Consider the following 12,626-nt stretch of genomic DNA (forward strand, 5'->3'; position numbering starts at 1 on the left):
GGAACAGGGTGCATCTTTTCATTTACAAATGGAAGGGATACAAGGACAATCAGATATATAAACAACATATTCTCCTTGCACTAAGAGTCCAGCTAAGTGAACAGCTCTTCAGACACAGCATTCAGCAGCACCACTTGCCAGCCAGGTGGATGTCCTCCCTGTTTCTTTCATCCCAAAAGAGGCATACATGACACCAGAATTCATACAAAGAGTGTTCTGAGACATTTGATTTGTTTTTAGCCAACGTCCTTGAACGGTATGGAACGGAAAAAACAAAAACAAAAACAAAAACCATAATGTGGTTTGCAGTCCACTCTAGACTTTTTTCCCTTTTAAAAGTCATTTGAATAAGAGGTATTTGCGCCTTTTTTTTAATTCACTTCAAGCAACAAGCATTCGTTCAGGCGTGGGTTCTTGTTTGCAGGAATGCAGGCAGAGTCAAAGTTCCACATTAATTTATGACCTCATTGACAAAGTGTCTATGGGAGAAGTGTACAATCAGTTCTGCGCAAATTTCATTTTCCCTTCTGCTGTTTATGGAACACTGGAGCATGACAAAAGACAGGATCATATGTTTCAGGTTTCCATTCATTTATCACAGACAAGTCATTAAGGCCAGCAGAAGTGACTTGTGCTCTCAAAGACAGCAAAGGCTGAAGTATCTCCCTGGCTTTCAAATGGCTGCAAATTCAAAATGAAATCTGAAGGCTCATGGTTTCAAATTGCAGATAAGAAACAAAAAGTCAGATATCTGTAAACATTTCAGGCAGCAATACCGACAGTCTGCTCCATCCAATCACAACCTGTTTATTTGACTCACTAAGTTCAGGCCACACTTGTTGGTGGGCTCTGTCTGTGTGAAAAGCAAGTTGGGTGAGCCTGCACCACAAAAAAAGCCTTGCTCCCTTCCCTGGCAGTGGAGAACCACAAAGAAGTGAAGCAGCCTGGCTCCAGGTCACACAGCTGGTCTGTGGCACAGCCAGCAGCACAAAGTGCCTTTCCAGACCCCAGCCCTTCCCTCTCGTGCCTTCCTGTGCCCCTGGAATCCCAGCACTAACTCTCCACAAGAAATTAGAAAAGCTCTTCAGCACGGCAGAAGTTGTAATTCGAGAGGGAAGGGTAAATCAAAACACCACACACAAGGATACAAGTGATGCTCTTTATTTATCTCTGTGTTTATTTTCTAGCTGGAGTTGCCATTTCCACCCTTCTGCACAGAATCCAGGCCTTTTGCTGAAGAATTTAGGTCAACTTGGCAAAATGTCTGCACGGCTGCAGAGAAGAATGCCAGTGAGATGGGGTTTGGGGTTGGTGAGCAAGGTCTAACCCTCATATTACTTGACACTGCAGTGGAGGATGCACATGGTAAAAAATCCTGGTTTTTTAGGGAAGCTTTTTATGAGAGTGAGGAAGAATATTTGTTTTGCAGGGCTGGCAGCTAGAAAAACTGAAATTCTTGGATGATCTAAAGAGGTCTTTGCCCAAACTGCTGAGTTTTTCTTCTCAAACTCTTCTAAATAATCAGAAACATAATAATAATAATTCTGTTCTATCAAAGAATTGACCAAACCCCATCAATACTCACTAGCAGTCATCAAAGAGAGTCTCCTTTAGAGCACCTTCATAAAGATACCTGCAAGAGGAACTCTCTGGGTCTTCCTTAGTGTCTTTTTTTTTTTAAGCAGGAGATATTCAAGGCCATAGAAGAGGAAGTTTGATTTAATCAGACCTCTCTTTCACACATGCTAGCTGGAGCCACAAAAGCATGTGCACACTTCCACTCCACCCTGGCTGACAAAAATTTATGACAGCAGCAAACCAAGCAATTCATTTTCACATGCTGACAGTTGCACCTATCCTTCATTGTTTGTATATCACCACAAGCAAGACAAAGGTATTTTATAGATTTTTTTTTTAAAAAATGCTTAGATTGTATGAGAATCACGTCCTGCAGAACCTTTAGGCTACACATCACCTTCAGCCTATGTTCAACCAGTACGTGAAGCTACTATGGTTTTTCTGAAAATAAGGTTTTCAATAAAATAAGTGTTCCCTACTGAGAGTCTGGATGCCTGAGAAAACACATCTTTCCAAAAGGCTCTGTGCTCAGAGCCATGCACAGCCTACCAAGGACTCCTGATCCCATTTCATGTGAACCCAAACTCTGCAAAAGGAGCTTACGGACACAGAGCAGCCTCTGTAGTAATCCAAGGTACTGCTGGCATTCCTGCTGAAAGGAAGCACACTGAGCATGCTTCATCCTGTGTCTGCAGAGCAGAACCAGCCTGAGCCCCGCTGAAAGCCAACTGTGTCATGGGCAGCTCTGACTGCTACTTTGCCTGGGCAGAGATGAGGAAAAACACCTCTCCTTTGGGTGTTTTGGTTTGTTTGTTTTGGGGTTGTTTTTTTTTTTTTTTTTTTTTTTTTTTCTGCCTGTAGCTGTCAACTGAGATACACAAACATTCTTGGTGCAGTTGGAAGACACCTGGCTGAAAACTCAGCTGGCATTTACCACGAGGTGCATCTGGGCAGTCAAAAGCATGGGCTCCAATCTTTCAGCACACCTGAGGTGGCACACAGGCTGCCTCCTGCACACAGTTTCTGCCAGGGTCACCTGAGAGAAGAACAATCCCAGCTGCTCCACACCCAGACCCCAAAGGAATCCTGGCTTCCCACCCTGGCCAGGAGTTGGTGTGAGATCACATCAGCACTTTGAAGCAGCCAAAAAGGGTTAAATCTTTCGCCTTCCTCATCCCTCTCCACATTCATAATTAATGAAGAACTGTATCTTCCTAGGTTCCTAGACTTGTTTGCCTGAGTAGAGTCACCTTTTCTTTCAGAAGACCGTTCCTATCTAATGTAACTTGCCTCGCTTTCCAAGCTGTATTCCTGGCACTAAGCCATACCTTTCTGCTTTCCTGCCACAAATTATTCTTCCTGGTCTATCCCCTATCTCCTCTGTATGCCTCCAGATCTTCTAGAAAGATGATCTGGTCATCTGCTATTTCTGCAGTCCAGCAGATAAACACGTGAGCAGCACGGCTCTGAAGCCAAAATAGTTGGTCCTTCCTTTCTTCTGAAGGTGTTTGCCATCCTGATCACTCAGCACTCAGCATGACATAAAAACCACTGCTTTTCTGTCTCAAGAAAGGAGCACAATCTCAAAAAAGAACTGCTCAGCTCAGACCCCCCTACTCAGTAGGGCAGAGAAAATGTGGGAGAGAGAAGGCAGGGAAGGACCTACAGCAAACATCACCAGGAATGACTTGGCACTTGTCTGTCCCTCCACCTTCTGCTGCCGAGGGGCCTCCTGTGCACACCAGAAACTGGCATCTGAGGCTACAAAAAGCCTTGTATTTCTTCCTCTTTTTTTTTTGAGGAACAAGGCTCCCCCTTTTTGGTTCTCATTGTCTGCTGCCCTGGGCTCTGTAACTGATACAACCGTGGCCAGCCGGGGTCCTGCGTATGTGTGTGCGTGTGTGTTTGCTATGTCTGGATCCTCAGGAAGGCAGCCTGGTATTTTATTTTTAAACCCTGGCTCCTGTTGCACGGCCCCACATATAATGGCTCCACTCCTGAAGGTTGGATAGTCTTCTGCTATCAGTTTTCAAAGAAAAACAAAGCCACCCAAGCCAGTGCCACCAAGAGAGCAGGAGCAAAGTTCTCGCCTTAGGATTTTCGCTCTCACAAAAAAAAAAAAAGAAAAAAAAAAAAAAAAAAAAGAAAAAAAAAAAAAAAAGAAAAACACCCCAGGAGATCACAAAAAAGTATTAAGCCATCAGTGTTATCCCAGCTTCATGCTGCTGTATTGTTGCAGGCTGTAGAATATTGTGCAAGCCCCAGCAGCAACTGCTGTGGTTTTAGAGACTTCTCTAGGTTTTTTATTTCTAGAAATTTGCTGGAGCTCTGCCAGTTTTCCCCAGCTTAGGACCAGACCTTTGTGTGGATCAGTGCTCGCCACAGCCTTTTATCAACAAGTGGAGGGTTGAAGCAGGAGTGAGTTTCTCCTCACCTGAAAGCAGAACCTGCACTGGATCTCCCAGGTCTCAGAAGCTGAAGGAGGCAGAACCCAGACATGCTAATCAGGGGCTGGTGCTATTGTTCACCCTTCCTGGAGAGCCTTCAGATGTGTTGCAAAAGCTGACAAAATAACTGATATCATGTACCTCTAAGCCACCTGCACTACAAGATCATTTCAGCAGTGAAGGTTCACTGTGAAAAAAGGAAAAAAATTGTTTCCTATTCAGCTGAGCACACATGGCCCATATCTGTAGGCTTCATTAATAGAAGAAAGGAAATGTTCAAAGCTGAAGACAAAAGGACTTGGAACCCATGCCTGGGAGAAAAGATCTGACACAGAACATGGGAGAGAAATGGAGAAAAAGTGGTTTGTCAAGAGGACGCAATCTTTTTATATCTTATCTTATCTTGTCTTGCATTTCATGATGGGACACCGCTAATCAAGAGTGTTATTTACAAGTTAAAAGAGTCACTCATTCCAAAAACAAGGGGAATAGCTTCAACATCTTTCTCCTTCTTCAGTCCTGATCCCCTTCCTTCTCCCATTGGCTTCTAGATCTTTTAGTCAGACTGCTGCCATACAGAGTTCTGAATTTTGAAAGAACCCTTCCAAAACTGAAACTGTAAATTAAGAATTGAAAGCAACCTGCCAATTAGGGAATCAAAATTCTCCTTCATCCTGCTGTAGTAATTGGTTTAGAAAAAAAAAAGTGGCATTTACAGTGAGGCCTCTACTGCTGACCTTCAAAACCAAGCTAATGAAGTATTTTTCCCCTGAAACTGACTTGTTTTTGCATCAGTTATCAAAAAAAGAGGATCTAATGACAGTGCTAACTGTTGAAGTCTTTTATAAGCACAGAAGACAAAATGGCCTAATCTCTAGGTTTCCTAGAGTTATCGCCCTTGACAGACCAAAGCCTAAGATTTTGAGAGATGACTAACAAAGAAATGAAACCAAATTACTACTGAAATTGCTGAGACCCTCAAATTTACTGAACAGCATTTACAATAATAATTCTGCTGCTAATAATAATTTCAGGTGGCTTGGTTGGGCTATCTATAGGAGAATGTTAGGTTACCCCAGGAAACTGACATGTTGACAAATTATGATTGGGGTTTTTGTGCAACAACCTCCTCTATGGTAACTACAGGACAAAAGCCTCTGGTTGCCATCTGTACAACCAGGACTGTAGTTCGGGGTGACTGAAGTGCTGCTAAATTCCAGAGGAAACCAGAGATGCTCCTTCTGGGGATTTATTTTGTCCTTTAGAAATTACTGTGTGAAAATCTGCAGTAGCTCTGTCAAATTAAAAAAATTCTATTTCCTTTTTTTTCCTCTGTGGTAGAGAAAACAGAGAAATGCATCAGACTTTGAAGAGGAAAGCAGCTTCCACAAACTTTCTGCACAGATTCCACTTGGAGAACCCTAATGCATATCACTTGTCAATAGTTTTAAGCCTAAAATGGAGATATGGAGGAATGCCCAGTACAGATAATCAAGCCTTAACTGGTAACTACAAACCCACAGTCAAGCCTTATCATCTCACCTAATTTGGTTTGTTTGCTTCCCGTTCCTTTGCCAGGTGAGGGAGAATCTTCTTGCACATTCTGGTAGAACCCAACCACCTCCCTGGACTCCCTGCAGCTCCAGGATTCTCATCAGAGGGGCTTTAATCCCTAAATTGAGATAGCAGCATTGGGAGTCCTCCTGCTGAAGGTTCAGCTTTTACAGCTACACAGTTTGTCCACAAACAACTCAATCAAGCCTTTTTCCCACCACAGCATCTCAGGAGAAGCTACACTTGACAACTTCTGACAGTCCATCAGAAATTCCAATAGCTCCTATTTTTTTTTTTTCCTGCAATTCAGTCAGAAATTAGGAATTGTTTACATAACGAGCATCTTTCTAGTCTCAGGTTCCACCCACTGCATCTTTTTACAGCTTTATCCAGATTCCTGTGGTACTGTACACAGACAGGCAAATTGGCTGCTTTTAGTCCTCCAAATGCCACTCCTGAAAACCTCTGAAAGGGAGGAATGGACTACCTGAGAGCTCTCATTTTCCAGGCTTCAAACCTTTACCAGCACAAGCATTTCCAGCCTAGTCCACTTAGCTATTCTAACAATTTTAAATATCTACTACTTTGCAGGATCACTTTTTTTTTTTTTTTTTTAATTAAAAGGAAGACAGGAGTCTTCCTTCAAATCCACACAGGCTGCAAAGCCAACACAGTGACTTGAGTGAGTCACAGATCATTTTCTGTTCCACATTTTCTGTCTTTTACATATAGAAACTGAATGATGAGCTTTTAGGTCTGACACATAAAAAATTATAAATTACTGGCACAGAAAACAGACAGAAAAAAAGGAAAAGTATCTTTAAATCCTGTCAGATACCCTTCTTGTTTGACCTGTGGGATGCTTTTGTTTTGAATGGAATGGGTCCAAGATACAAAGGAAAACCCTTGCTTATCTCTTTGGGATCAGGGCTCTCAAAGGCACAACACTGGTGTTATTTGTTTGATACATCAAAGCAAGGTCGTTACTTACTTCAGTCTTGGAAAGATCCATAAGTCTTCTGATACACCAGAAAAGCCAATGGCCAAGGAGATCTGTGGCCCTCCTGCACTTTCTGCATGGTCCCTTTCTCCTAGAGCTGCAAATCATAGGTTCCTCCATCTGGATGATCCCTGAGCCACTGACCCATTCCCAATCCCTTTTAGACCAAAAACCAACCAAAACCAAACGACAAAATATGGCAGATGTAGATCTGAAGATGGTACAAATACATGTTTTTGTCATTTATCTCCTTCAGCTCAGCTCCACTGAGAACATTTGATGGCAGCCCTAAACTCTGTTGTAGTTTTTTAAATGTAATTGATAAATTCCAAAATTCAAATTTTGTCCACAGGAACTTCAGGCATCCACTTTGCTTGACCTAATAGATGCCAAGCACATTGCTGTCATTCAGAGTTTCATGCAAGACAATCGTCCATGCTTCCCATGCTTCCTCTTTGATTTAGGCCACAATATAGCCTTTTTTCCTTTTTTTTGGGGGGCAAAAAAAAAATTATCAACTTTATGACTGGCACAGTGCTCTTAATTTTCAGAAAGCAGAGATTGGTCCAGCTGTCTTAATATCTCTAGGAGTCATATTACTAAGAAAATAATAAAAATATCCCACAAAGATAAGATCTGCCCAATATAAATTTGGGAATGTAACAGCTTCAAAGGATACTTTTCTCAAGATCTCCAAACCTAGCCAAGATCCTCTGCTCTCCCTCCTATTTCCTGAAGAGGTGAGTAAGTAGAAGATTGTAAGAAATCATTTTGCACCCTTCACTGATACACAGTTGACCTTTTAATCTCTGCTTAGTGCCAGGCTGATACTGTTCTTTCGCTTTTAGACCCAAAACTTTATAACTGGAGAGAACACTCTTTTATGAGAGAGAGAGAGAGATTTATGTATAACCATGAGAGTTTTCTCCTTGTCCTCACACTCAGGCATGGATTGAGAGCTCAGTGAACTCCTTCCACTAGACATTTTTGGAATATAAACATTTTTGATCACTCTGTCCAAATAACACTGGCTTAGTTTAGACACAGTTTGCAACCACGGTTGAATAAAGGAGCAACACTAGTGGTATTATTTCCCGTCCCCAGTATTATTCCCCTTAGGTCAAAGAAGCTGGAAGCACATGCTGGTGGTTTTTGGGTCAAATCCAGCATGGCACATCCTCTGGGATGGCTTTTTAGCCTCTGCTGAGAATAAACAGAGGGAGCAGTGAGGTGGGCTGAGAACTGGCTGATGGGCAGGTCTCAGAGGATGTCACCACTGGCACAGAGTCCTCAAACCAGTGGTGTCCCCAAGGTTTGGCACTGGGTCCAGTATTGTTTAATGGCTTGGGAGAGAGTGTCCTCTCAGCAAGCTCACTGATTATACAAAACTGGGAGTGCTCTGCTGCCCTTCTCAAGAGTATGGGAACAGCAGAACCTTTTGAAATGCAAAAATGCAGGGTCCTGCAGCTGGGCAGGAATAACCCCAAGCACCAGCACAAACAGCTCTGCAGAGAAGGACCTGCAGCTCCTGGGGGACAAAGAGCTGTCCCTGAGCCAGCAGAGCGCCCTGGGGACAAGGAGGCCAAGGGGATCCTGGAGTGCCCTTGGGAGGGCATTGCCAGCAGGTCAGGGAGGGATCCTGCCCCTCTGCCCAGCCCTGGAGGCACCTCTGGAGGGCCGTGTCCAGCTCTGGATCCTCAGGGCAGGAGGGACACAGAGCTCCTGGAGAGGGCCAGCCAAGGCTGTGGGGGTGAGGAGGGGCCTGGGGCATCTCCCTCACCAGGAAAGGCTGGGGGAGCTGGGGCTGCCTCTTGAAAAGAGATAAGAGGAGCTCGGACCAAAAAACCTCCAATGGTCACTTCCCAACCTCACCCTTGCTGTGATTCTGTGAATTTTCACAATTGCTTTGGGACACTGAACATGCCAGCCGTGGCAGCCCGGCCATCACACATTTAAAATTTTCAACAGAGGCTTCCAATCAGGAGAGTCTGATGAGTTTCTGATGTGCTTTTTTAAAGTGGGATTCTAAAGCAGAAAGCTTTGTTCCCAGTGCATGCTGATGATGGACTGTCAGCATCCTGTGGAATTAATTTATGTCTCTTTTGGATTGACAGCATGGTCTAGGCTGTACATGGGAAAACAAAGGGCAGAAGGGATCTCATGGATGACCAAGAGTGGTTCTGTTATCACAGACACAAATCTAATCTCCATTAACTTAAAGAAAAATAGCGTGTTTGCTAAAAAAAAAATACAGCTGTTGATCCCTGAGCCAAGGAATGCTCGATTTTAAAGAAAACTGGTTCCATATGAAAGCTTTCTGATCATGGTGCACCTATAACTGCCAGCATTTTCTAGTCCCAGTGACCATGCAAAAAGGTAATATACAGAAATCTAACCAGCCAGATCACTGATATAAATTCTACACCCCACCCTCCAAATGGTTCATTTCTCAGATTAAATACCCCTTGAGGCTGGAAGTCATATATTGTAGTTCTGAAATGTGAAGTAACCCACAATTCTACCCAGCTTATCAAAAATCCCTGTCCTGCTCTCTCCCTTCTCACATTTCCTTGGCTTCATCATGCTTTTAAAAAGGGAGATTGCTACTAAAATCCCAGTTGGGTTAATTTGACAGCTGGAACACGAAAAACCACAAGAATCTCCCAAGTAGAAGGTCCTGGCTGTCCCAGTAATTTGATCAGTCCAGCCCTTCCTATGCAAAAATCCCATCAGGAACACAACTGAGAGGTATCCCAGAACACACAGGCTATTCAGGGGACACAGGAAAAAAAAAAAAAAAAGAAAAAAGAAGTATAGAAGAAGTCTCAAGCAGGAGGTCAGAGTTCACTGGATTTAAAGACCCACTGACCTTCCTTCAGGATAGGCTTGGTCCCATACTCCAGGCCTGGAACATTTCACCAGTTTCCTAATTACAGATCAGATTTTCTAGGCAGGCTGCAGAAGGGAAAGTGCTCCTCCAACACCAGTAGTCCACTGCCACATTTTCCCATTGCGAGCTTGTCATGCTGCCAATGCAGAGAACTTCTAGAACTCCTCCTTGCTCTCTTCCCACAGAACACAAAGCAGCATATTCCTTCAGAAGCCCTATTCAAACTCCCTTTCTTCTCCATGAGCCTGCATCTTTGAGACAATGGATAAGAGGAGGCGGACCACTTCCGCCATTCATTTGCCCAGCCTGCTGAAACGTCAGATCTGTCTGATCTTGCAGCAGAAGCATTATCCTTTGTTCTGATCAGGTTGCACAAATAGCTGTGCTTGTGTGCTTGTGTCAGTCGCAGAGATTTTTCTTTTTTTTTTTTTTTTTTCTTTTTTTTCATGACCAATATGATTTACGGCTCACACAACGCGCCGTGTCCTGCTAAAAATGTTGCAGTTTTGTTTTCCACCAGGCAGCCCTCCTACAAAAAGCTCAGTTCAGCCTTAAATGCTAAGGCAGAAGTGGAAACTGCACAACGCTGTTGCTGCATGTGTCCCACACCAATGAGCCAAAATACTCCCAAGCCTCACACAAAAGATCGCAGAGCCACCAGCAGCACCAGAACAGGCTCGAAGGAGTTGCAGAGGCACAAGATTATTGTGACTCCCAGGACTTCCCACCTCTTCTCTGAAGGTTGGGCACTCCTCGTGCTCATCAGCAGCAGCTGCCTCTGCGTGTCCTGACAGCTTTCTGCTTCCCACACAGACAAATGGGGCTGGCCCCAGCCACCCCCACCGCTGTGGTGACATACCTCTGCCCAGAATTCACACCTGGGCTGCTTGCAAGCCATCTGCAGCCCCAGAGACAAAGGCTGGCCACTCACTGCCAGCTTGTGTGAACACACAGCCGCGGTGCTGTCTGCTGAGCAGATCAGTTTCCCACACTGGCCAGAAGAAAAATAAATCGCCAGCCTCTACTGACAGGGAGTCCCGAGCTCTCGAGAGGTTACAAAACGTGGCTTTAATTTTCCCCTCCCGTTGTTCTGCCATAATGCACACTTGCTTATGAAAACAGTTGTTATCATACATCCTTCCTCTTCCTAGGGCACAAAACCAAATCAACCAGAAAGCACAGACGGTCAAGTTCTTCAGAACTTCACCACATCCAGGCTGGAGGTTGAGCTTTACCCACCACCTCCAAATTTCTTATATTTCTGCCGAAATATGTACATAAATATGCAGTCTCTGCTATCAGGTAAAAAGCTCAAATACCAATTTCTGGCTTCTAGCCAGCATTTAAAAAGGGAAAAAAAAATTGCTAATCCAAGGTTGCAATGGAAAAAACACCTACCACAGGGAAAAAATCCTCCTGCCTTTAGCCAAATCTAATCTTTCCTCACAGCTGTAATATCACTCTGAATGCTTCACTACCTAACTTTAGCTTCACGCACGGAGCACGGGGGAATTACTGATACAAACCTTTTGTACAAGGCCAGCCTGAAAAAAAAAACCCCAACATGGGTGGCTGTGTTTAACATTCCTGAGCTTGCCATCAGAATCAGCACAGTTCCATGAAGATATTGCCATTTTTAGTAACTACGATCACCCTCCAGAACGCAACAGCATTATATGATTTCTGTTCCACAGAGGCTCTGATGTTCCATCTATTATCCCCGTCTTGCTTTAGCACATATTTTATATTAGAATGCGTTCCAGGAGGCATATGGCAGTAGAACTAGGTCAACCATTAACCAAATAACAGGAAGCTGCTCTGCAGAGCACACCCTTCAAAGCTCGCTTAATGAGCTGGCTCTTCAGAGTGTGTCCTTCAGTAAGGTTGGAGCTAACAGTTCCACAGGATTTTCCTTAAAGACACAAGGTCGTCCAAGGCAGGTGATTTATGGAGGTGACAGACCCTGAAGAGCCATCCCAGAGTGCAAAAGCATCTGGGTCAGTTGTTGAGATGAAGAGCAATCCACAGACGCTGAATACCAGGAACCTGCTCCAAGAATTTCCTCATCTTAGACGTGAGCAGAGCCCTTTCCACCGTGAATCTGCTCCCACAACTTCACAGGAAAAGAGCAGGGCCTTTGTGGAGTTTCTAGGGAAGGATACCATCACTAGATAAAGATTTGGCATCTCTCTGTCTGGATGAGTCAATTCCATGCTTTTGCAATGTTTGGGGGATAAAAAAGGGCTGTTGTTAAGACTTGCAAGTCAGTGTCTGCCTAAATTCTTCCTGCCTCCTGCTTTCTCATTGATCTCGTTGAGATACATGGATTTAACATCATCTGCCAAATCCAGTAGAAGAAAAAGTCCATCATCATTGCTGATATCTTCATTTGTTCCACCTCAATCCCACCAATTCCTTCCACGAAACAGCATGCCTTCCACGAAAGCAACCACAGATGCCCAGGCTTTAAAGAGAAGGTTTTAGGACTGAGAAGCATCAAGCACCACACAACAAAATCCATGAGTAACGTGGAAGTTAAGAAAAAGTTCTGATTCATATTATACTGTCAACAAAGCAGTAGAGATGGCCTGATCAAGTTGTTTTCAAACAAATAAAAGGCAAACACTTGCCAGCACTCTAATTGAAAGGAAGTTTGCCACTGATATCCATCACATAACTGTTGCAATAACATGATAACTCAACAGTCATGTACCACAAAGCAGTGTAAACTTTTCAAATTCAAAAAAAGCCACCATCCAGCTATGTGACTACAGCCAAATCTTGGCACTAGGTGTATACAGATACTAATATTCGTTTTATCGTACTCTCATAAAAAGTGGATATCATCTCTTACCTCTTTATCATTATATTTCTTATGGACAGCATCCCTACAAAACTAAACATTCAGAGATCCTGAAGTCATTATTTACCCAAACAAAGCTAACAATAAAAAAAATACCCTCTCTACACCACTGCCAAGAGTAGGCTTGCATTTCTCCATAATTTCTAATAGGAATGACTGCTGTAAGCATACATACATACATATATATAAATATATCAAGAGTTTCCCCAGTAGTTCACATCCATCCTAGTGACAAAAATAATAGGCAAAAAGCCCATGTCTAACAGACATTCACCTGCTAGAGCCTCCACAACT

The 12,626-nt window shown here is 43.5% G+C and overlaps 1 protein-coding gene across 1 annotated transcript in view; it reads right to left on the reverse strand.

Moving 5' to 3' along the window:
* The window catches only part of ZNF462 (zinc finger protein 462), a 70,405-nt gene extending 60,294 nt beyond the window's left edge, over positions 1 to 10,111 (reverse strand). The window contains exon 1 of the mRNA XM_059493155.1: positions 9,449 to 10,111. The gene's annotated coding sequence lies outside the window, so the exon portion shown is untranslated. The remainder of the gene's footprint in view (positions 1 to 9,448) is intronic.
* Between the last annotated feature and the right edge of the window lie 2,515 nt (positions 10,112 to 12,626).

This window comes from Ammospiza nelsoni, chromosome Z, assembly GCF_027579445.1.
Source record: "Ammospiza nelsoni isolate bAmmNel1 chromosome Z, bAmmNel1.pri, whole genome shotgun sequence".
In the NCBI taxonomy this organism is placed as follows: domain Eukaryota; kingdom Metazoa; phylum Chordata; class Aves; order Passeriformes; family Passerellidae; genus Ammospiza; species Ammospiza nelsoni.